Source organism: Copadichromis virginalis, linkage group LG3, assembly GCF_057382275.1.
Source record: "Copadichromis virginalis isolate Kocher_CV1m ecotype Utaka linkage group LG3, C_Virginalis_male_GT1.1, whole genome shotgun sequence".
NCBI classification, from domain to species: Eukaryota; Metazoa; Chordata; class Actinopteri; order Cichliformes; family Cichlidae; genus Copadichromis; species Copadichromis virginalis.
The window spans coordinates 16,610,045-16,631,202 of record NC_140620.1 but is presented as its reverse complement, the minus strand read 5'-3'; the positions used below and the strand labels follow the sequence as shown (position 1 = coordinate 16,631,202).

General features: G+C 39.8%; 1 protein-coding gene and 1 pseudogene across 4 annotated transcripts in view; both read left to right on the top strand.

The window, feature by feature from the left end:
* The first annotated feature begins 2,562 nt into the window (after window positions 1–2,562).
* The window catches only part of LOC146713075 (ICOS ligand-like), an 88,847-nt gene continuing 70,251 nt past the window's right edge, over window positions 2,563–21,158 (top strand). Inside the window, exons 1-3 of one of the 3 annotated variants that reach the window (XR_014919091.1) lie at window positions 2,563–2,627; window positions 4,179–4,248; window positions 4,951–5,933. The gene's annotated coding sequence lies outside the window, so the exon portion shown is untranslated. Of the gene's footprint in view, window positions 2,628–3,905; window positions 4,249–4,950; window positions 5,934–21,158 lie in introns of those variants that run through there. The other 2 variants (XR_014919092.1, XR_014919090.1) reach the window with 2 other exon arrangements.
* LOC146713079 (coxsackievirus and adenovirus receptor-like) lies at window positions 5,945–10,695 on the top strand (annotated as a pseudogene). The gene is made up of 3 exons (XR_014919086.1): window positions 5,945–7,381; window positions 8,312–8,671; window positions 8,910–10,695. The product of XR_014919086.1 is annotated as a coxsackievirus and adenovirus receptor-like (transcript).

Here is a 21,158-nt window from a genome sequence, read left to right as displayed (position 1 = left end):
GGTTGGACTGGTGGACTGCCAGCTGCCAGCTGCTGGTCTCTAACTGGTCCTCCCAGCACCTCAGACCAGAGGACATCCACATGTTCAAAATATTTTTTAACATATTTTATTTGTTTTTCTCACTTATTTAGACTCATATTATTCAAAAAAAATGCTATGGCAAGTCTTCTGACTGACGCGCAAGCGAGAGCACATAGCCCCTATACTCGCCTCACACTGACTGCCGATACGTTTCTGAATTGATTTTAAGATCTTGACGCTGTTTTTTAAAACATTGCATGCACTAGCCCCTATATATCTTTCTGATCTTCTAAATTGGTATACTCCGGTGAGATCTTTGAGGTCTGCGGACCAAATGCTTCTAGCTGTCCCCAGGTCTACTTTAAAACACAGAGATCGGGCTTTTGCTGTGACTGCGCCGAAACTGTGCAATAAACTGCCTTCACATATCAGGACCTCTCCAACACGGATACTTTTAAAACTCATCTAATGACCCATTTTTACTCCTTGGTTTTTAAGTCGGTATGAGTCTGTCATTATTTTATTCTTATTATTTTCTTATCTTGGTTTTACTTTCCTTTTAAATTTTATCTGATTATTCTTTTGTACAGTTGGTTTTTTTTTAAAGTGCTATATAAATAAAATTGATTTGAAAAATAAATAAATTAAAAACACATCTCTTACTGACTTTTTCTGCCATGGTTATGCCAGATTAATAAAGTTTTGTTTTCATTTCTTTTCCTCGTGTGGTTCTGTTGGTTTCACTTAGTTGCAGATGGAAAACCTGACTTCTTCCGGTTTGGTTAACCGAAGCATGTCTCATTTTACTGCAGAAAACAAAGAATAAGCATCAAACCACAACAGAAGCAAAATTCACTCAATTAAATGGTGCAGAAATGTTTTCGTGCTGAGTGTGTGTAAGGTGAGCTCACCTAGAATCAGACCAGCAACATTCATGTAAAATTGTTATATTTTATTTATTATCCTTTCATTCAATGCGTCAAATCCAGTAGTTCGAAATGAAAACAGAGAGCTGAAGAGTGTCTGATAAACTACAAACGCATGAACATATGACAGGTTCATATCTTGTGAACCAGCACAGATCCCACCTTTTGAGTTAAGCTGCTTTCAAGCTTGAAACGACAATGTTACATGTAACACATGTCAAATCTGCTCCCACCTACTGGTAAAACTGGGTGATGCAGCCCAGCACTTGCGTTGTAAATGACACCAGTTTAACTTCTAAAAATACTCTAGTTGTCCATCAAACCAACACAGGGTAGAATTTAGGGTGCATTTTACTCACATGTTGTCTTCAGAAACTAGAAGTTAGAAGACGTTCATTTGAGTGTGACAAATGGACATCATGGCTTGGAGGTTTTTTTTTTTTCACTGTTCTTAGAAACAGCCAGTTTCCCCCATTACATTCCACACTAAACATGATCTATTTTTTAATAAGAACTCTGGTTTTATGTGGCCTGTCAATGCAATTTACAATCTAAGCAATATATTCAGTTTTAGAAGATATATTGAATGTTAACTGTAGCTAGACTCAAAGTGTTAACTCATTTTAATAAACAACATTGTGATATGCAAAAGGTGCTTTTGGGGAGGTAAAAAGAGATTATTTAGGGTGGCCCATATTTAAAGTCAAACATCTGTTTTTCTCTCCACACCACACAGTTAAAAAATAAATGCAATGAATTTTTCCAACATATTACAGTTTCACCGTTTTTAGCCAAAAAGTGTAATTCTGTGGAGCTGATACAAAACCAGTCTGCTGACTAATGGTTCACAAAGTATATCAGCTATGTATATAACAGAAAGCCCAGGGCCCATTTTGGAGATGTGTGTGCTTTTCGCCAGCAGGTTTGAAAAGTCATGTAGAGATTCTCACGGCAGTTAAGATGAGCTGTGCATGTTTTTAAAAGCTGCTCAACATGACTAAAACAAATTGAGATTGAATAATTGGTCATAATATCAGGAAATAATTTTTCTCTCAGCTTTCAAATTGTTATTTAAATTGTGTTTTGTGTTTCAATGTCAAGATTTGTTCCCCACTTAGTTTCTATGAGAATTATCTACTGAAATTCCCGAGTTTCACCTCATAGTGGCAGTAGCATTTCACTATGCCTGTGCCCTTTAATGATCGCATCTTAGAAACAACATGTGTTTGAGAAGTTTAAATCTCAACACCAACGTGAATAAAAGATCTGTGTGAATAATATTTGCTGTTAAATGGTTATTGATGTTTACATGTATGATTACGAACAGTCATGCACAACCTCTACCATCCAGGAGGGGGTGCTGCAACATCCTCATAGTCACTTCTTTCTACAGTCTTCACTACAAGTGTGTGAAAATCCACTGAATCCCACAAACATTCTGCTTTACTGTTTACTGACTGTTTGATGACCACAAACATGATATGATAGCTCACTTCCAGCACAGAGAAGGGAAGTGAACATGTAATTCACTGGTTCCTCTTATTCAATCCAAGAGGAACATCTCTGTCTGCTGCTGATTCATCATGTGTGTCTTTCACATCACGTCTCTGTCTCTGATAGGATCTTAGTGGACAAATACACAGGGAGAGAAGCAAACATTCACATTCAATGAAGCTGGAGGTATGAAATCTAATTCTTTGTTTTTCTAAGAAAAAAATAATGACCTTAAAGATGAAGGTCGCTGCCAATGAATGTTCTGTAGGTTAGTTAATCATTTATTTTCCATAGTTTGTACAGAACATGATATTAATATAAATTAATGAAAGCATAAAAGTACTTTTCAGTTTTACTTATAAACTTTACTTGAGTAAATGTACTTAGTCACCTGTGAGACTGACTTTTCATTGCTTTTCATTAAACACAAGTTGGTAAGCAGTGTAGGGTGCATCTCAGTGGGACATTAAATAATGATAATACATAAACCATGTTTAGGATTTTAATTGTAGTAATTGTAATAAATAAAGTAATTGAATAAAGTTTTGTAATAAGATGTTTCAAACCGTTTGGATTAATTAAACAGGCTGAGCTGACCACAGCTATGTTAGCTCTAACAAGAAGCTTTGATATGAAATCACTTCACAGTCACACATTTCATGAACACAAAACAAGGCGACAAACGTCAGGTTTGTTTTTAGTGTTAATAAATGTACTTTACTGTACACACAGGTCATGTCATTGATTCACAGGGTCAGTCTGTAACAACTACAAATACACACTACTGAACCAGTTTGACCAGGATGTTGACACAAACACACACAAACTCTTTCCACAAACACAGATCTGCTGAGGATCCAGTGATTAATTAAATCATTAAATTAATGATTTTAAAACCATTTCAAACCACTTCATGAGGGAAGTGTGACACTCTTCATGGGAGTCACGTCTCCACAACCACAAAGCTGATTTCACAGATCCTTTAAAACGTTTCTGAGCAAACTGATCATATTTTCAGTATTTGGAAACAGAAAAATATGCTTCTGTGGTTTCTTTCTACTTTTCAACAAATTTCTAGCTTTATTAAGATTTTTACACATAAATCTAATGATTCTGAAGAGATCAGGAGAGATGAAGGTAAAAACACCATCAGGTGTGATGGTTTTATTGCTCCTTTCAGTATGTGATCAACTTTATTTATAATGTCTGCTTTTCACCTTTTAGTTAAAGGCAGATTTTAAAATAATATCTCACATCAGGTTTATTTAAATATAGTTTGTGTAGTTTTACCTGCAAATTCAAGTTCTTGTTTTATTCGTGACCTAACATGTTACAGAGGAAATCAAAACCTTTTACTTTTATTCATTAGACTGAGCTGATCTAAATTCATAAACAGAGTGTTGCGAGTTTGTCTCTGCACATCTACCTGTTTAATTGAAACATGTTCTCTTCCTGTTACTTTGTATATGTGGCAACATTTCCTCACATATGTTTACTTAGAGGTGGAGATGTTGGTGTCACACAGGTGATGGGTGTGTTGTGTAAAACAGGATGACACACACGGATGTACGGGTTAGTTTGATCTGTGGCTGTTTGCTAAGGAGGTCACTTTAACCACAGACTTTGAGCTCTCAACTTGCTGTATTTTATGTTTTTGATTTTTAATTTCTTTCAATTTTTGAATAATAATTGTTCATGTTTCTTTTTTAAGTTTTCCCTTTTTTAATCTTTCTGTAGAAAGATTTTATTTTTCCATCCTGATGATCAGAAGAGTGTTCGAGGGTTTCAGAGATCCTTCAGAACAACAGTAAGTGTTTAAAATGACGTCTTTCTGTCTTTTAGCTAATATGACAGTTTGACTGAAGTCTGTGAGCTTCATTTGATTTACAGATTGTTCATGTTAATCCATCTGAACCAAGATCAAAGCTTCACTTTACTTCTGCCCGACTCGGGAGCTGCAGCCAGTCTCCTCTGAGGCCTTCCCTAAACTCCAGCCTCAGTTCATGTTCAGTTCATCTGTCATTGTCTACTAGAAATGCTGTTAAACCTTAAATGAGGCTGTAGTCCCAGCTAATAAATAAGTGATTACACACACAAATCAGCTGATTATGAAGGTTCAGGTGGGAGGAGCTCAGAGACTTTCTGTAGAGCAGCTCTGTGTGAGTGTGTTTTAAGATTCATTTCTATTCATTACTATTTTAGTTTTTGTGTCATGAGTACCAGATCAGCCTGATTTATCCTTAAATTTGAGGTATAGTTTGGAATAATACCTTAGATCAGGTTTATTTATATAAAGTATTTGAAGTATTAACTGCAAATTGTTCTTGCTGTATTTGTGTCCAAACACTTTGTATAGGAAGTCATGACCTTTTACTTTTATTCGTTAGACTGAGCTGATCTAAATTCATAAACAGAGTGGAGTGGGAAGTTGTCTCTGCACATTTACCTGTGTAACTGAAAAAGCTTCCATTCTTTGTTACTTCTCTGTTTCTTTCTTTCTCTAACACAGAGCTGCTGAAGATCAGAGGATTAATTAAATGATTAAATTAATCACCACAAACACAAAATCGTCTCTTTTCTTTTTTTAAAGAAATGAATGGATTGATTACATTTTTGTACAAAAAGTTAATGATTCTGAGGAAGTCAGGTGGGAGAATGTCAGTGATTAATGAGTCAGACAGAAACGTTGTACAGATGAAGGTAAAACAGTATCTGATATAAACACTCTGTGTTTTAAGAAGCTTTTGTTAGAGATTCATTTATAAAGTATTTCTAGTTTTGTAGTTTGAGTAAACAATCAGCTTTTTTACTTCTGCTTTCTATTTTTTCATTTAATGAATCATCTGAAATTATATGTCGTAACATTTGTTTATTTTTAGTTTGTGTAATATTAACAATAAATTGTCCTCATTTGTTTTGCACCTAAACACCTTTTAGAGGAAATCACAACCTTTTACTTTTATTGATTAGACTGAGCTGATCTAATTTCATAAACTGAGTGGAGTGGGAAGTTGTCTCTGCACATCTACCTGATTTATTGCAACACTTCACTTCTTTATTACTTCTCTGTTTCTTTGTATATGTGGTAGCTGTTTGTCACATGTGTGTACTTAGATTTGGAGAAGATAGGAATGTGGTTGCTAAGGTGTTGCTATGTGCACTGATGTCACACAGGTGAAGGGTGTGTTGTACCAAACAGGATGACACACGGATGTGTGGGTTAGTTTGATCTGTGGCTCTGTGGTACAGAGGCCACTTTATACACAGACTTTAACTGGCTACATTTTAATGTTTGATTTCTTAACTATTTTTTTGCTTTTTAAAATTGTATTAAGTGGAATAAATCTTCAGTGTGTCCCTTTTTACATACTGAAAAAGCTGATACTGAACTCAGACTTTTGGGGTTTTTTTACCTTTCAGTGGATAATTTTAATTTTCCATCCTGATGATCAGAAGAATGTTTGAGGGTTTCAGAGATCCTTCAGAACAACAGTAAGTGTTTAAAATGACGTCTTTCAAATAATCTGACAGGTTGACTGAAGTCTGTGAGCTTCAGTGGATTAACAGATTATTAATATTGATCCAGCTGAACGAGGATTAAAACTTCACTTTACTGGTTACAGATGACTGTCATGTGGAGTTAGTGTGAAGCATCTGATTTACTGTTGGCTGGTTTCACCTGTGAAAACACATTATTAAAATTATTATTATTATTATTTAATCTGAAGATCCAAAAGATGTCAGACTTTATCTGACACAATATAAGCCATAAACTGTTCAGACTACTTCCATCAGGAAGGAGGTTCTGCAGCATCCGATCCCGTACCAGCAGACTGAGAGACAGCTTCTTCCACCAGGCCATCAGACTGCTGAACACTTCATAGACACCTCAGCTTCACTACTGGAACTTTAACATTATGCACTCCATACTGTACAGTAATGCCACTGTTTTGCACATGTCTCAACTCTGTATATTTTTATATATTTTATTTATTGTTTACTCTATTTAATTTGTAAAATATGTGTACACACACATACACACACACGCACACACGTAGAAAAATATTTAGTATACACATCCAGAAATGCATATACTATTATATATTGTACATATATTTATTAGTTTCAGGTTGGCCATTCTTGTATTTTGCTTGTTTACATTATTGTATTTTGCACAACTCTGTTGCTTGTGAAGCTCGCACACAAGAATTTCACTCACATGTGCTGTACCAATGTACCTGCACATGTGATGTGACAATAAAAGTGATTTGATTATAAAGAAGAAAAAATAGGAAGTGTACTCAGTTACTCCACTGTACTCTGATTACAGTCATGTGATTTACAGGAAGTGCTGCATCAGCTGCAGGTGGTGGACAAAGTTCTCCAGATCAGCTGTGGTTTTATGGAGGCTCCAGCTAAATGCTGCCTCCTCCATAGTACAATATACATTTTATACAGTGACGTCATGTTGAAGTCCTTTAGCTGATGATGGTCTTTAGTATGTAGCTGATGGTTGATGATGAGAGAGGTTATGTTTGTGTTGTTCTGTGGAGATCATTCAAGAACTGAACCTGTTAAACACTCAGACCTGCTTTAGATTTCACCGCTTTAGTCATGACGCACTTATTCATGGTCATTGTACAGCGCAGCGTAACAGACGTCACTTTAATGCGACTTCTTTAAGAGAGATTGAAAGTGTGGCGTTTGAACGAGTGGCTGAAAAACAAATGTTTCAGCTTTATTTAAACCTCAAAGTTAACCTCATGTAGGCAGTTTTAAAACTCTAGTTTTGTTATTAACTGAAAATACCAACAGACTCAGACTTTTAGAACAAACTAAGAGTCAGATCAGCAGAAACAAAAACACGGAAATGTTTCCTGTAACTGCGTCGCTCTGCTCGACTTTGCTGATTGTCGGTGTCTTCGTGTTTGTCTCTGCAGGTGAGGTTTATAAACCAAACGGTGTTTCCCTCTGAGATAAAGAGGAACAAACATCAGTCTGGTTTACATGTTACTTCCCAAACAATTAGTTTCATATTTAATCAGTTTGTCTGCTTGTGTGACGGCATCACGAGGTCTGGTGGTGTCTGTGGATTTACCCGCTTGGTCAGCGGTGCAGTTTCCAGCACAGAGACAAAGAAGTGTAATGTGTGTGTCAGTGTGATGTGTTGTAGTTTCAGGAGTCAGTATGCAGCTACAAAGCTTTTAGTTCAGTCTATACAAACAGCTGTAGCTACATAAAGGCAGCATGCAGAGACTCACAGTGTCTTATAATGAGAGGCTGCTTTCTCTCACACATTATGGTCACTTATTATCAGCTCATGTTTCACACTGTAAATGTTAAGATATAAAGATTCTATTCATAACGAGCTCATTATTTACTGTAGATAATGTTACAGACAGCATTGCTTTAAACCTCTGAAGTCTTTTAAAATATTTTCCACAAACTCCTATTTTCTCCTGTTTTCACTGAGCTCATGTGCTGCAGCCTCAGTGTCTCCTCTTTATCCTCCCAGTGGTAACAGGTCACACTCACTGATCCAGTTACTGCCATCAGATGTAGCGTATAAACAATGCAGTTGAGTAAAAACAAGCATCATGAACATTAATTTGTTAAATTAAGTTAATTGTTAATAAGACCGCAAGAATATATAAAACTGCACATTTGCTGCTGCAACAAGCCACACTCACATCACAGCACCAAAATAAGGAATGGTACCTGAATAAATTCAGACTGTCAAACCTGTGTGTACGTGAATGCTTAGTACTTTCAGTCTTGTTTACATACATTTACTCTGCTTGGCTGCTGTAAATGTGAGCAGTTGTACTTCGCCCTTTAACCTCTCTGCTCTGTGTTGTTTCCACTTTCAGATCAGAAAAACCTCACAGCTGCATCTGGACAGAACGTCACTCTGACATGTCGAGCTCCAAACAGCAACAACATCATAGTTGTAGAGTGGAGCAGAGCTGACCTGGAGGCAGAATATGTCCTTTTGTACAGAAATGAGCAGTTCAATCTAGAAAACCAGCATCCATCTTTTAAGAACCGGGTGGATCTGCAGGACAGACAGATGAAGGATGGAGACGTGTCTCTGATTCTGAAGAATGTGACGACTGCTGATAGTGGAACATATGAGTGTCGTGTCTTTATGAGAGAAAGAATCCGCAGGAAAAGAGCTCATCTGAAGACCGACCCCATCAGCATCATTGGCCTTCATGTTGATCCTCCAGGTGAGTGAGTAGAGTTGAGTGTGTGTGTGATCAGAGGTGAAGCTGCTTCCTGGTTGTTGATGTTTGTTTCTAAAGATGTTGTTGATGAGACTTTGTAGAAAGCAGCTGGTCTGAGTGATGTGATCAGAGTGCAGCAGATAATGTCTGACAGCAGTTTGAAGAGGAAATGGATTCTGTTCTGTTCTTCACTCATCACCTACCTGACAGCTGACACCTCACACCTGTTTCTCACCTGCAGGTCAGACAGGAGGAGACACAGAGGATGGAGGGAAGGAGGATGGAGGGAAGGAGGATGGAGATGATGGACTGAAAGTTGGTCTTATTGTTCTTGCGGTTGTTGTTGTTATTGCTGTTGCTGCTCTTGTTGGTTTTGTGATCTACAAAAAACGTAAAAAACAACAGAGTCAGGATTCATACATATGAACTGCTGCATGTGTGAAATGTCTCAGAGCTTTTTAAATGACAGTGAAGGCAAAATATTAGGAAGAAAGTCCAAAATCCAAAGAAATAAACAACTCAAGAAGAAGACATAGCTGAACTGTCAGCCTGAGACTATCAAAGATTTTCAAAACTCCTATATTCTTAAAGATCTCTGAGATTAGACTCCAAGTGATGACACCTAGCAAGGATAAAAATCATTTGTATTCAGTAAGTTAATAAGATAACATGTTGCCTATTAGAATATTTTTACATATTGTAAAGCCTACAGCATTTGTTACATGTTGTGGGCATTTTTACACTTTAATGTGTTGTCACATTACACATGACACATGTTTTGTAAAATTGTAGATAATTATCATTTTTAGCAGTAGTAGCAGAACAGTACTGCACAACATCCTAAACCAACTCTCATTTCTTTAAGAGCAGTAGCAGTAGTACTCGCAACTGTTTATTACAACAAGCATATATGCATGGTAATACAATAGATAAGGTAAAACCAGAGTTTGTACAGTTCTAATAAGCTGAAAGTCAATATTTAGCATAACTGCCTTTATTCTTCAGTACAGCCTGAACTCGCTTAGGCAGCTTTCCTGTATTTGTTTGAGTAGTTTTTAATTCTAATTTCTTTAAGCAGTCTTCAGAAATAGTTCTCCAGGATATCCAAAGCTCTTCTTTGGATGTTTCTGCCTTTTGTTCCGTTCTCTGTCAAGATGACCCCACACTACATCAATAATGTTGAGGTCTGGGTACTGGGGAGGCCGATCCATGACTCTCCAGTTATGCTTTTACTACATGGTCAGTGAGTTTGGAATCATTGTCATGCTGAAAAAAGAAACGGTTGCCAATCAGATTCTTCCTGGTGGACCAAAATCTCCAACACCACTGGCTGAAGTGCAGCCTGAACCATGACAGAGCCTCCTTCATGTGTTACAGATGGTTGTAGAGAGTCACTGACACTGACAACCTCTGAATGTATTGATGATGATTTAAAAGAAAAATTTTATATATGGATTCATCACTCCATCAAACTCGTTTCACTGATTTTTAGTGCAGTCCTTATGTAATTTGACATACTCATATTCTGCCTGTTTCCTTTAAATTGGTCTCTTAAAAGCCTTCAGCCTTCCCCTGAGACCATTTCTGATGAAGCTTCAGTGAACAGTAGATGAATCAACTGAAGGACCAGATGTATCGCTTACATTCTGTGTCAGGTCTTTGCTGGATTTCTTCCTATTTCTTAAGGACGTGACTCTTCTTTTGTCCAGTTTCCTCCGTTTTATAAGGACACACTTCACACCAGCTTATAGCTTTTGGGAGTCGCCTTGTTAGTGCAAAAATACGAGTTTATTCCTGTGAGATTGGCATAAATATGGCATCAATAGATAGTGTTATGAAACCAAAGAGAGAAATATTTTCCAAGTAGCTGCAGAATTAGACATTTCCTCTCTGATCTACTTTACTTTTCCTTCCATGAAGGAGACACTTCAGCCTGTCACTGCAGTTTAAACATGTAATGTGTTGGTGCCATATTGTTATTTATTTTACTTTTTATGTTTTTTTTTGTTTCTTGTTAATAAAGCTTTGCATACATTAATACTGAGTGTTTTAGTCTTTATTGTTCAGGTTGCTGTGAAATATTTTCTGACCTGTTGAACTGCACGTTTTATCTGAGCTGGAATCAAACCACATAGAATAAGTAAATAAATAAATAAATACTGATCTGACAGGAAGAAGGGACGTTACCAAGAATAACACTAATAGTCCTGAGTCTGATTAATTGAAGCAGACTTAGAGATGAGTCTATTGTTATAAAACAGGACTGGGAAAACTCCAGGCCTCGAGGGCTGGTGTCCTGCAGGTTTTAGATGTGTCCGTGATCCATTACAGCTGATGTAAATGGCTAAATGACCTCCTCAGCATTTCTTGAAGTTCTCCAGAGGCCTTATAATGAACTACTCATTTGATTCAGGTGTGTTGACCCAGGGTGAGATCTAAAACCTGCAGGAAACTGGCCCTTGAGGCCTGGAGTTCCCCACCCCTGTTATAAAAGAAACAACATAGAAGATCACAGAGTGAAAATCTGCTTGGAAGTGGATAAATTTAAGTGATGTCACCATTTAATGTAAACGTGATTTTACCACAACATACATTTTTTTAGGTTTGACCTTTGACCTTATAAAAGTATATCAGTAAAAGATTATCACACTGTCCACATTGCTCTGCCTCAGTGTCATCACCTTCTCTGCTCTGAATTTTTACTGTACTTTTACAGAAAGTGGTGAGTTTCATATGCTTTGCCTTTTGAGACAATTGTTACTAATAAGATTATCGTGATTGAAAAAAAAGCAACAATAGTAGTTAGAATATTTAATTAGTTAGCTCACAGCAACTGGTCTACAAGTTTAATTATTACATTTTTAATATATTAAAAATGTAATGACTTGACACTGAAAGACAACAAACACCAGAAACTGTTGAGGCAAAACGTTGAGTTAATATTAACGTTACTGGTGTTGTGTTGATCATAAGAGGACGGACTGCAAACAGAAAGTACATTTTACTCCTGAATGTGATTAAATATGTTCACTGTACTCTGGAAATGTGCCTTCTTTATTTCATATTAAAAGTAAAACAGGAAACATCCAGAAGGCCAGGCAGACTCTTTAACACTCACAATCTCAAAAGTTGTCAGAGAACATTGTTTCTTTGATTTTTGTTTTTTTAATAAAAACTGTTGAATCACTGATGATCTGCTTGTATCCATGTTAGTGTTTAAAGTCCAACATCTCCCTCTAGTGGCCACATATAAACATGTGTGAGGATGGTGTTCATGTAAAATGTGAATCATAGTGTTCCAGTCAGTCATCAGTGTGTCTCTGCACAGCTGTAATTAAAATGTGTTCAGAGGGCCTCAGTGTCTGAATGGTTCCAGTTCAGCTCCATAACAGCAGCGTCCCTGGTTTGATTCCTGTGTTTCAGCTCATATCTGCCTCTCTCACTGAGGGGACGCAACTACATGGATGTAATTTAGACATATGATTATTTTTTTCAGATTTTTCTTTTCATATGGGTGAACTGATGAATTCTTTATTTTAAAAGTTTTTTTAGGGGGAAAAAAGCCTGGAATGTGTGTATATGAAGTTTATGTGTTCAATAAGGATAATTTGTAGTCACTCATCTGCCTCTTTTCATGAGTGTTCGGCTGCATTTCTGTTCTTTACATAACTGCCACTTTCCCACGCTGTCAATCTCAATACTGATATTATTACTGTAGTCCAATCAGCTTCTTGCCCGCCTTCTTTAAGCCAATGAGCCTCAGCCAGTAGTTTAAATCTGTGCCCTCTGTCATTCTCCGTGTCAGACTCTCTTTCGCGCAACCCACCTTCTCTCCACCTCAGACACCTCAGCGCGAGATCGATTCAAGCCTCAGTCTTCATCTTCACCACCATGAGCGTTTAGACTCCAAGGGCGTCCTGTCCTAAATCGTGACACTGATTCTCGTCTGCCATGATGGAGTCTAATCACACAATACTTTAATTTCTCTATCTCAATTAGTCATGTTCAGATCCAAGTGACCTCTCCTTATTGAAAATCTTTTTAAATCATTTGACTTGTATATTTAGACAATGAAGAATTTTAGTCTGTGTTTGAACCAATAGAAAGCTGGTGCTCAGAGGAAGAGGGCGGGCTTTACTTGGTGTCGGTGACAGAAATGAAAAAAAGGTCAAATGAGTGAGAAGGACGATGAAGGAAACATCTGTGCTGTGTCTGCTCTGTAAGTAGAATCTCTGTGTTTGTTTGAATTCTTGTACTTTGACTGTCTGCTCTCCTGATAACTGATGATGGAGGAGAAGACATGAAAAACAAATCAGGCTGAATTCAAGTTCAAACACCACGAGGACCAACTGCAGGTCTGAACTGACTCTTTATCTTTGCTCAGGAGTCGAGGAAACACAGCAGGCAGTGAAAAGATCAAATCATTCACTCATTATATCAACACAGCTGCAAAGTGGACACATCACATAAAATTTATGAATATTTTATGAAATTTATGAACATTTACAGTATAATAAGTGCACATGATCACAATGATCAATTTAAGTGCTGCTTTTGGGATTAAAACTTGAAACTGGGATAGATGAGAAGTTCAGATTGTTTCAATACCAGCATTTTTGGCTTTTCTTTTTTTTTTTTTAATGGGCACAAAGAGAGAGACAAGTTTGTGTGTTTGTCAGCTGTTTGTGTGCAGTTTTCTTTATGTTCACCTCAAATCAACCTGAGTGTCATTTCTCTTTAGTTCTGATCTCATTGCTGAGCTGCACAACAAACCAAGGTCAGTAACCTTCTTCTGTCACAGTTTAAACCTGAGAAATGCTCACTGATATGACCTGATTGGGTTCATGTTTCACAATGGAGCTCACGTAGAAAACTGAGGAAAATGAAGGATTAAGCAAAAGATCTTTTTAGATCACTGTGTTGGTTTTGAAAAAAGTAAACAGATCATCAGTTTATAATTTTAACCCTCACAGCTCGTCTGACTGTGAGTCCCAGCAGCTCTCAGTTCTTTGAAGATGACTTTGTGTCTCTGAGCTGTGAGGAGGACGACAGCTCTGCTGGATGGACTCTGAGGAGAAACACAAGCAAACAACAGAGGTCTCAGTGCAGAGATGGGTGGGGAAAACCAGCTAATTCTTCATGTGACATGAGCTATATTTTCCATTCTGACAGTGGAGTTTACTGGTGTGAGTCCAGAGAGGGTCCCATCAGTAACATGGTTAACCTGACAGTCACTGGTAAGCTGAGTGTGTGGAGTTAGTGTTGATGAAGCTGTGTGTAAATGGATGAAATGCTGTAGTTTGTCTCTGTGTTGAGGTGGATCAGTGATCCTGCAGAGTCCTGTCCTCCCTGTGATGGAGGGAGATGACGTCACTCTGCTCTGTAAAACAAAGACCACTCCCTCCAACCTCCCAGCTGCTTTCTATAAAGATGGCTCCCTCATCAGGGAGCAGCCTACAGGTCACATGACCATCCAGCATGTTTCCAGGTCTGATGAAGGCCTCTACAAGTGTGACATCAGCGGTCATGGAGAGTCTCCATCCAGCTGGATCACTGTCACAGGTGACACACTCACCTGTCTGTGTTTCTGCAGCTTTCAACATTCACAATGTGACGACAACTTAATGACTGTGTTTGCTTTATTTTAGACAAACACACCACACCTCCACCTACATCCACACCTCCTCCTGGTTCCACCGCCATCACTCTTCCTCCATCACTCTCTCTCTCTCTGTTGTCATGTGTTGGATCAGTGTGCATTGTGGTTCTACTGGTGTTACTGGTTCTGCTGGTGAGACGATGTGTTCACAGGAAACCTGAAGGTGAGACTTGGACGTCTGGATTTTACATGTGTGATTTAGTTTTAGGGAAGGTTATTAAATTTTTTTTTTTCTGCCTGTCCCATTTGGTTCTTTAGCCATCAGAATTGTTGTCTGAAGACCAACAAGGATACCCAATGGATTTACTTTGCCAAATGGATCATCGTGGCATTGCCGTATTGGTCCATTTGGTCGATCTTTGTTTTTATTATTTATTATATTTTATTTTCAGATGTTACAGACGGGACAGACATGAGTGAGGGATAGGAAAGGGAGAAAGAAAGAGGAAGGAAAGGAAAAACAGAAGGGGAGAGGGACAGTGAGAAAGGGGGGGGAGAAAAGAAATAAAAATCTCCTGGATCACCTGTTGAGAGAGGAATAGAAAACAAGCAAAAAAGACAAAAAAAAACAAAAACAAAGCAACATACTAAACACAACACCATCGCATTAATCTAGCTAAGTGTAAACAGCAGTAAATACTAAATATTCAATGTTGTTGTGCAGCACGCAGGATAGATGTGCTTCGAAGTAGCAGCCAAGAAAGGTGTAATTTGGGTCTACGAGCAGTGAACACCCGTGTGCATACCTGTGTGGATCAGCGCGCTTGTATTCCAAAGGTTTCTCCATGTAACGATCTGCTAGGGAGTGTGGGGGGGCCACAGCCCCGTCCTCCAGGGTGTGAAGCAGGTATGGAGGAGATCAAAACTCCAGACATCCAGAGGCCCCCAGAACACAAGAGACCAAGGAAGACCAACAGAGGGGCAGCCGCGCCACTGTTCCAGTAAGAGCTGAGGAGAGTCCCAGATGAGGGCTCACTCAGCAGCCGCGGAGCAGAAGTCAGGGGGAGTTGCAGTGACGCGCCCATGAGCTCCGCCGGCCGCCAGCTGTGCCTGAGTGACCGAGCCCCAGGCCGAGAGGCCGGGGGCACCCCACCTCCGAAGGGGCCCGAGCGAGCCCCAGGCTCCAGGCCCCGATAAGCGGCCGCCAAGGAGTGAGCCGGTGTGTACCTGGACGCCCACCCCCAGATACAAAGAACCACCAACGCACCGACACCTGAGGGAGTCCGCCACCGGCAGGGGAAGTGGTGGTGGGTGGAGATAGGCCTCCAAACCTTGGAGGGCCTGAGGTGTCCCCAGAGAGGTGGTGTCTGATACCCAACCTGACATATAGACACAGACATACAGGCACACACAGACACAAACATCCATTCCCCCCTCATGCTCTCATATGCACTTACTCCACACTCAACCAACGTGGAGACAGACATAAAGAGACGCTGTACACACGATCACACTCCCCAAGCGTACTCTACAAACCGGGTCTAGGTACCCTTGCCCCTGGAGGGGGGAACTGCACCCAGACCCAGGTGGTGTTACCCTTTTCCCTGCGGTGGGGAGAGGCAGACCACCCCGACTCCGTAGCAGCAGGGAGGCCCCACACTCCAGACCGCAGTTGGACGGCCAACTCCTCCTAGCCCCCCCGCTCCAGCAGGCCGCAGAGAACGGGGGTGAGAAAAGACTCCAAACCTCCCTCCACCCGCTCATTGTAGTGTTGATGCATGTGTGTTCTAAGGTGCAATTAAAACCCAGGAGGGCATGGAGCTACCTGCCAGAGAGCAGCAGGTAAGCGCATAGTCCCTCCTGCTAGCCCTCAATGTCTACGTGTATTTAAAATTGAGAGGTGGGCAACGACGCCAGGGGTGAAGTGTACACCCTGATGGTAATTTGGACTCCGTGATTGTGCCCACCCCCAAGATCCTATATGTATGTGTAATGAGAGTGTGAATAATGTGAATGTCTAAGTTGTGGGATAAAATTGAGGCAGAGGCAGCCAGAAGGGGACAGAGGGGGGGGGGGGGGGGTAGCCTCCTCTGCACCCTGGTGACATACCCCTACTCCAAGGCCCTGCATGTGTGGGTGGTTGTGGTGGAGCGGGAAGAGGGAGGCAGCTGGAGATGGGGAGGGAAGGAAGGGAGGGGCAAGTGACCCCTCCCTGGGGCCAGCTCCCCCGCTGACCCCAGTAGGCACTCCCACACTCCGCAACCCGCCAGGGAAAGGGGGCCCAGGCCCATCCAGACCGGGGCCCAGTGCAGCAGCGCCCCCCAGCCCCACAGAGCCCGGGACAGTCCACCCAACCCCACCACAGAGAAAACTGCACCCACCCCACCATCCACTCATTTTCCAGACTACATAAGACAATAAACACCCAGGCTGAGATCTTCCTCCACCTCTCCTGTATCTCCCCCTCCTGCAGAGAGAGTTCCTGAAGAGAGGAAAGCTCCTGCAAGATGTGACCATCTCCCCCACCAGTTGAAGGGCCCCCCAGGCGGCTCGACGCACCGGCGGCACCCTGCTCCAGGGCTGGGCCCCCATGCACCCACCCGTCCACAACCCCGGCAACACACCAACCAGGACCCAAGCCCCCAAGGCCCGGCCCGGGCCCCAGCCCAGAGACGGAGCGCCCCCAGAACCTCACGCCCATCGCGGACCCACCCTGGGCCAGCCAGGCTACCAGGTCAGTAACCCACGTCCCCCCGACGCCCTAAGCCTGTCCCTACCCCCACACCAATCACAACAGTGAAGGCGGGACCAAACTATGACCCCCCACCCCCACTAGGTGATGGAGCTGATCAAAGGAGCCCAGAGCAATTGATCTGATGTGGTGGCAGAGGCTGTATCAAGACTAATGTAATCTAATAGATAATTTCTATATTGGTTAGAATTAAGATTATTTTTATTTTTCCAGTTCATGAGGACTGTTTTCTTGGCTATGCATAGGGCAGTGAAAATCATATGGGCAATATTCTTTTCTGAAGTGACATTATCTAAGCTGCCCAACAAACACACTAAGGGGGAGGTTGGAATGTTACATTTCAGACACTTTGATAAGTCTTCACATATCTCGCGCCAAAACTTTTGCACTGGTGGACAGAACCAAAGAGCGTGGATGTAATTGTCTGGTGTATTGCCTTGACAGTGTGAGCAGTTGTTGGAAGATGTAAAGCCCATCTTGAACATCCGATGACCTGTATAGTGCACTCTATGTAGTATTTTGTATTGTATTAATTGCAGACTGGGATTTTTAATTAATTTAAAGGTTTTTAAGCAAATCTGAGACCAGAAGTTTTGGTCTAAGCTGACTGATAAATCTGCTTCCCACTATTAAATTTGTTTTGTATTTAGACTAATTTGACAATTTGTTACAAATTTCGAAATCCATTTATTTTTTCTTACATTTAAAATTCAATTACAGAATTCATACTAATTATTTTGCTGATAAATATGGATCATTTCAGCTGAACAAAAAGAAGATGCAGATGATGCTATCACATACAGTGATGTTAAAATATCACATTGTAAACAGCCAACCAAGCAAAACAGAGGTAATTTTTTTTTTGATTAATTGCTTAAAATGTGTTTTTATTAGATCCGAATACTAGCATGCAAATAAAATCCTAGAATTTTCATCAAAACTGTAACACAACTTTGTTGGATCAACAGCAGCCATATTACTGGTCAGATAACTCCATTAATAATGCTCCAAAAGGCTCTAACTCAATATCATTCAGATTTCTAGTCGAATGACTAATTAGCTGAGGTGATGCACAGCAGCCATCTAACAGCTATAGGTCTAATAATGCAGACTTTAGTGCATAATAACATTTTAATAGCTGTAATTAGAATAAAAAAATCAAATAAGTAAAAATCACAAATAATTTCAGAGGTTCAAATACACACACATAAGCAATCAATTGTTATGAAAAGATAAATCAAAAGAAACAAAAACCAAAACAGTATTTTGCTGTGGACATTAGAGGAACTGCAGTCCTGGCATTTCTCCTTTATTCTTCTCGGATTGAGGGTGTGATATAATCTAATTTGACTTTGCTGTAGTATACTGTAGAGTACAGACCTTTTTTGTAGCAAATTCCACAACCGGGGATTTTAGACATGCAGTTTATGTGTCTTATTGAAAATAAAGTTCTGTCTGTATTCTCTTTGTATTTGCATAGACAGGAGCTTCAAAATAACTTCCCCGGAGATGTAATCCACAAAGCTGCTGAGTGGTTACACACCCTTTATTAAATTTATGAAACATGAATGGAAAACTGCTTAAAAAAACTCACTAGGACATGGAGAAAGGGAAACAGTATGACAGTAATAGAATGATGGTAACAGTGTGCTATGGCAATGACTGAAGACAGTATATAAATACACGGAAGGGAGATCAGGACACAAGTGGGAGCAAAATGAGACACAGGTGAACTGAATCTAAGTAATCTGACAGGGAGAAACAAACTGAACACAACACACACAAGACAAAAGGTTTGCAAATAAAACAGGAAACTGACACTAAAACCACCAAACTAGATTCACACTAGACACAGATCAACAGTAAACAAACACAGATACGCTAAGAGACAGTGGACATGAAATGGAACTAACACTATTTAATTAACAAAGAACTAGAAACATAGATATAAAAAAAATCAGATTAACTAGAAAATAATATTATACTCAAAAGTATAAATACTAAAAGACTTAAAGAACATAGTTTACTTTACAAAGCTACAATAAATATCAAACTCACAAAATTCAAAACCCCATGACATGTTCTCTGACCTTTTCCTCTCCAAGAGTTTCACTTGGTGTTAGTTTGCTGTTGCTGATTGTTTCTGACTGTGATTAACTGATTTTTTATATATATATATATATATATATATATATATATATATATATAGTTAGACTACACGCCTTTGGAACACAAGATCGCAAGTTCGATTCCTGCCTGGGCCGTCTGTATCCGGTAAGGGTCCTAAGGCAAGGCAAGTCAAATTTATTTGTATAGCACAATTCAACAACAAGGTGATTCAAAGTGCTTTACAGAGACATTAGAAACAAAAACAAATAAAAAGCATGATTTAAAATTGATTAAAACAAACAAATAAACAAACTAACTAATTAACAAACAAACAAACAAAACAGTATATAAAATCAAAACAGATTAAATCAGAGCAGTAGATAAAATCAGTAGTTAGTGTAAGTTTTGAAATTTAAGCTTAAAAGTGTGGATTTGGTGCTTTATTCAAATGCAGCTGAGAACAGGTGAGTCTTCAACCTGGATTTAAATAAACTGAGTGTTTCAGCTGATCTGAGGCTTTCTGGGAGTTTGTTCCAGATATAAGGAGCATAAAAGCTGAATGCAGCTTCTCCGTGTCTGGTTCTGACTCTGGGAACTGATAAAAGACCTGATCCAGATGACCTGAGGGATCTGGATGGTTCATACTGGGTCAGGAGGTCACTGATGTATTTTGGTCCTAAACCATTCAGAGCTTTATAGGCCAGCATCAGAACTTTAAAGTCTATCCTCTGACGGACAGGCAGCCAGTGTAAAGACCTCAGAGCTGGACTGATGTGGTCCACTTTTTTGGTCTTAGTGAGGACTCGAGCAGCAGAGTTCTGAATGAGCTGTAGTTGTCTGACTGATTTTTTAGGTAGACCTGTAAAGATGCTGTTACAGTAATCAAGCCTACTAAAGATGAATGCATGGACTAGTTTTTCCAGGTCCTGTTGAAACATCAGATCTTTTGTCCTTGAAATATTCTTGAGGTGATAGTAAGCTGATTTTGTTATTGTCTTAATGTGTTTTTCTAAGTTTAGGTCTGCATCCATCACTACACCCAAATTTCTCGCCTGGTTTGTGGTTTTTAGATGTATAGATTGAAGTTCTCTGGTGACCTGTAATCGTTTTTCTTTGGCACCAAAGACTATTACTTCAGTTTTGTTTTTGTTTAGCTGGAGAAAATTGTGGCACAACCAGTCATTAATTTCCTCAATGCATTTACCAAGAGCCTGTACAGGGCCTTGGTCTCCTGGTGACATTGTGATATATATTTGTGTGTCATCTGCATAGCTATGATAGTTTATTTTGTTGTTGTTTATAATCTGTGCCAGTGGGAGCATGTAAATGTTAAACAGAAGGGGTCCCAAGATGGAACCTTGGGGAACTCCACATGTGATACTTGTCTGCTCAGATGTGAAGTTACCTATTGATACAAAGTATTTCCTGTTTTCTAAGTATGTCTTGAACCAGTTTAGTACAGTTCCTGAAAGACCTGTCCAGTACTCCAGTCGTTTGAGTAATATGTTGTGGTCAACTGTATCAAATGCTGCACTGAGATCCAGTAAAACTATTCAATTCAATTCAATTCAATTCAATTTTATTTATATAGCGCCAAATCACAACAAAAGTCGCCTCAAGGCGCTTCATAGATACAGAGAAAAACCCAACAATCATATGACCCCCTATGAGCAAGCACTTTGGCGACAGTGGGAAGGAAAAACTCCCTTTTAACAGGAAGAAACCTCCGGCAGAACCAGGCTCAGGGAGGGGCGGCCATCTGCTGCGACCGGTTGGGGTGAGAGAAGGAAGACAGGATAAAAGACATGCTGTGGAAGAGAGACAGAGGTTAATAATAGATATGATTCAATGCAGAGAGGTCTATTAATACATAGTGAGTGAGAAAGGTGACTGGAAAGGAAAAACTCAATGCATCATGGGAATCCTCGGCAGCCTACGTCTATTGCAGCATAACTAAGGGAGGATTCAGGGTCACCTGGTCCAGCCAAAACAGGAGAAATATGCTCTCTCTTTCTAGTCCCTGTCAGGAC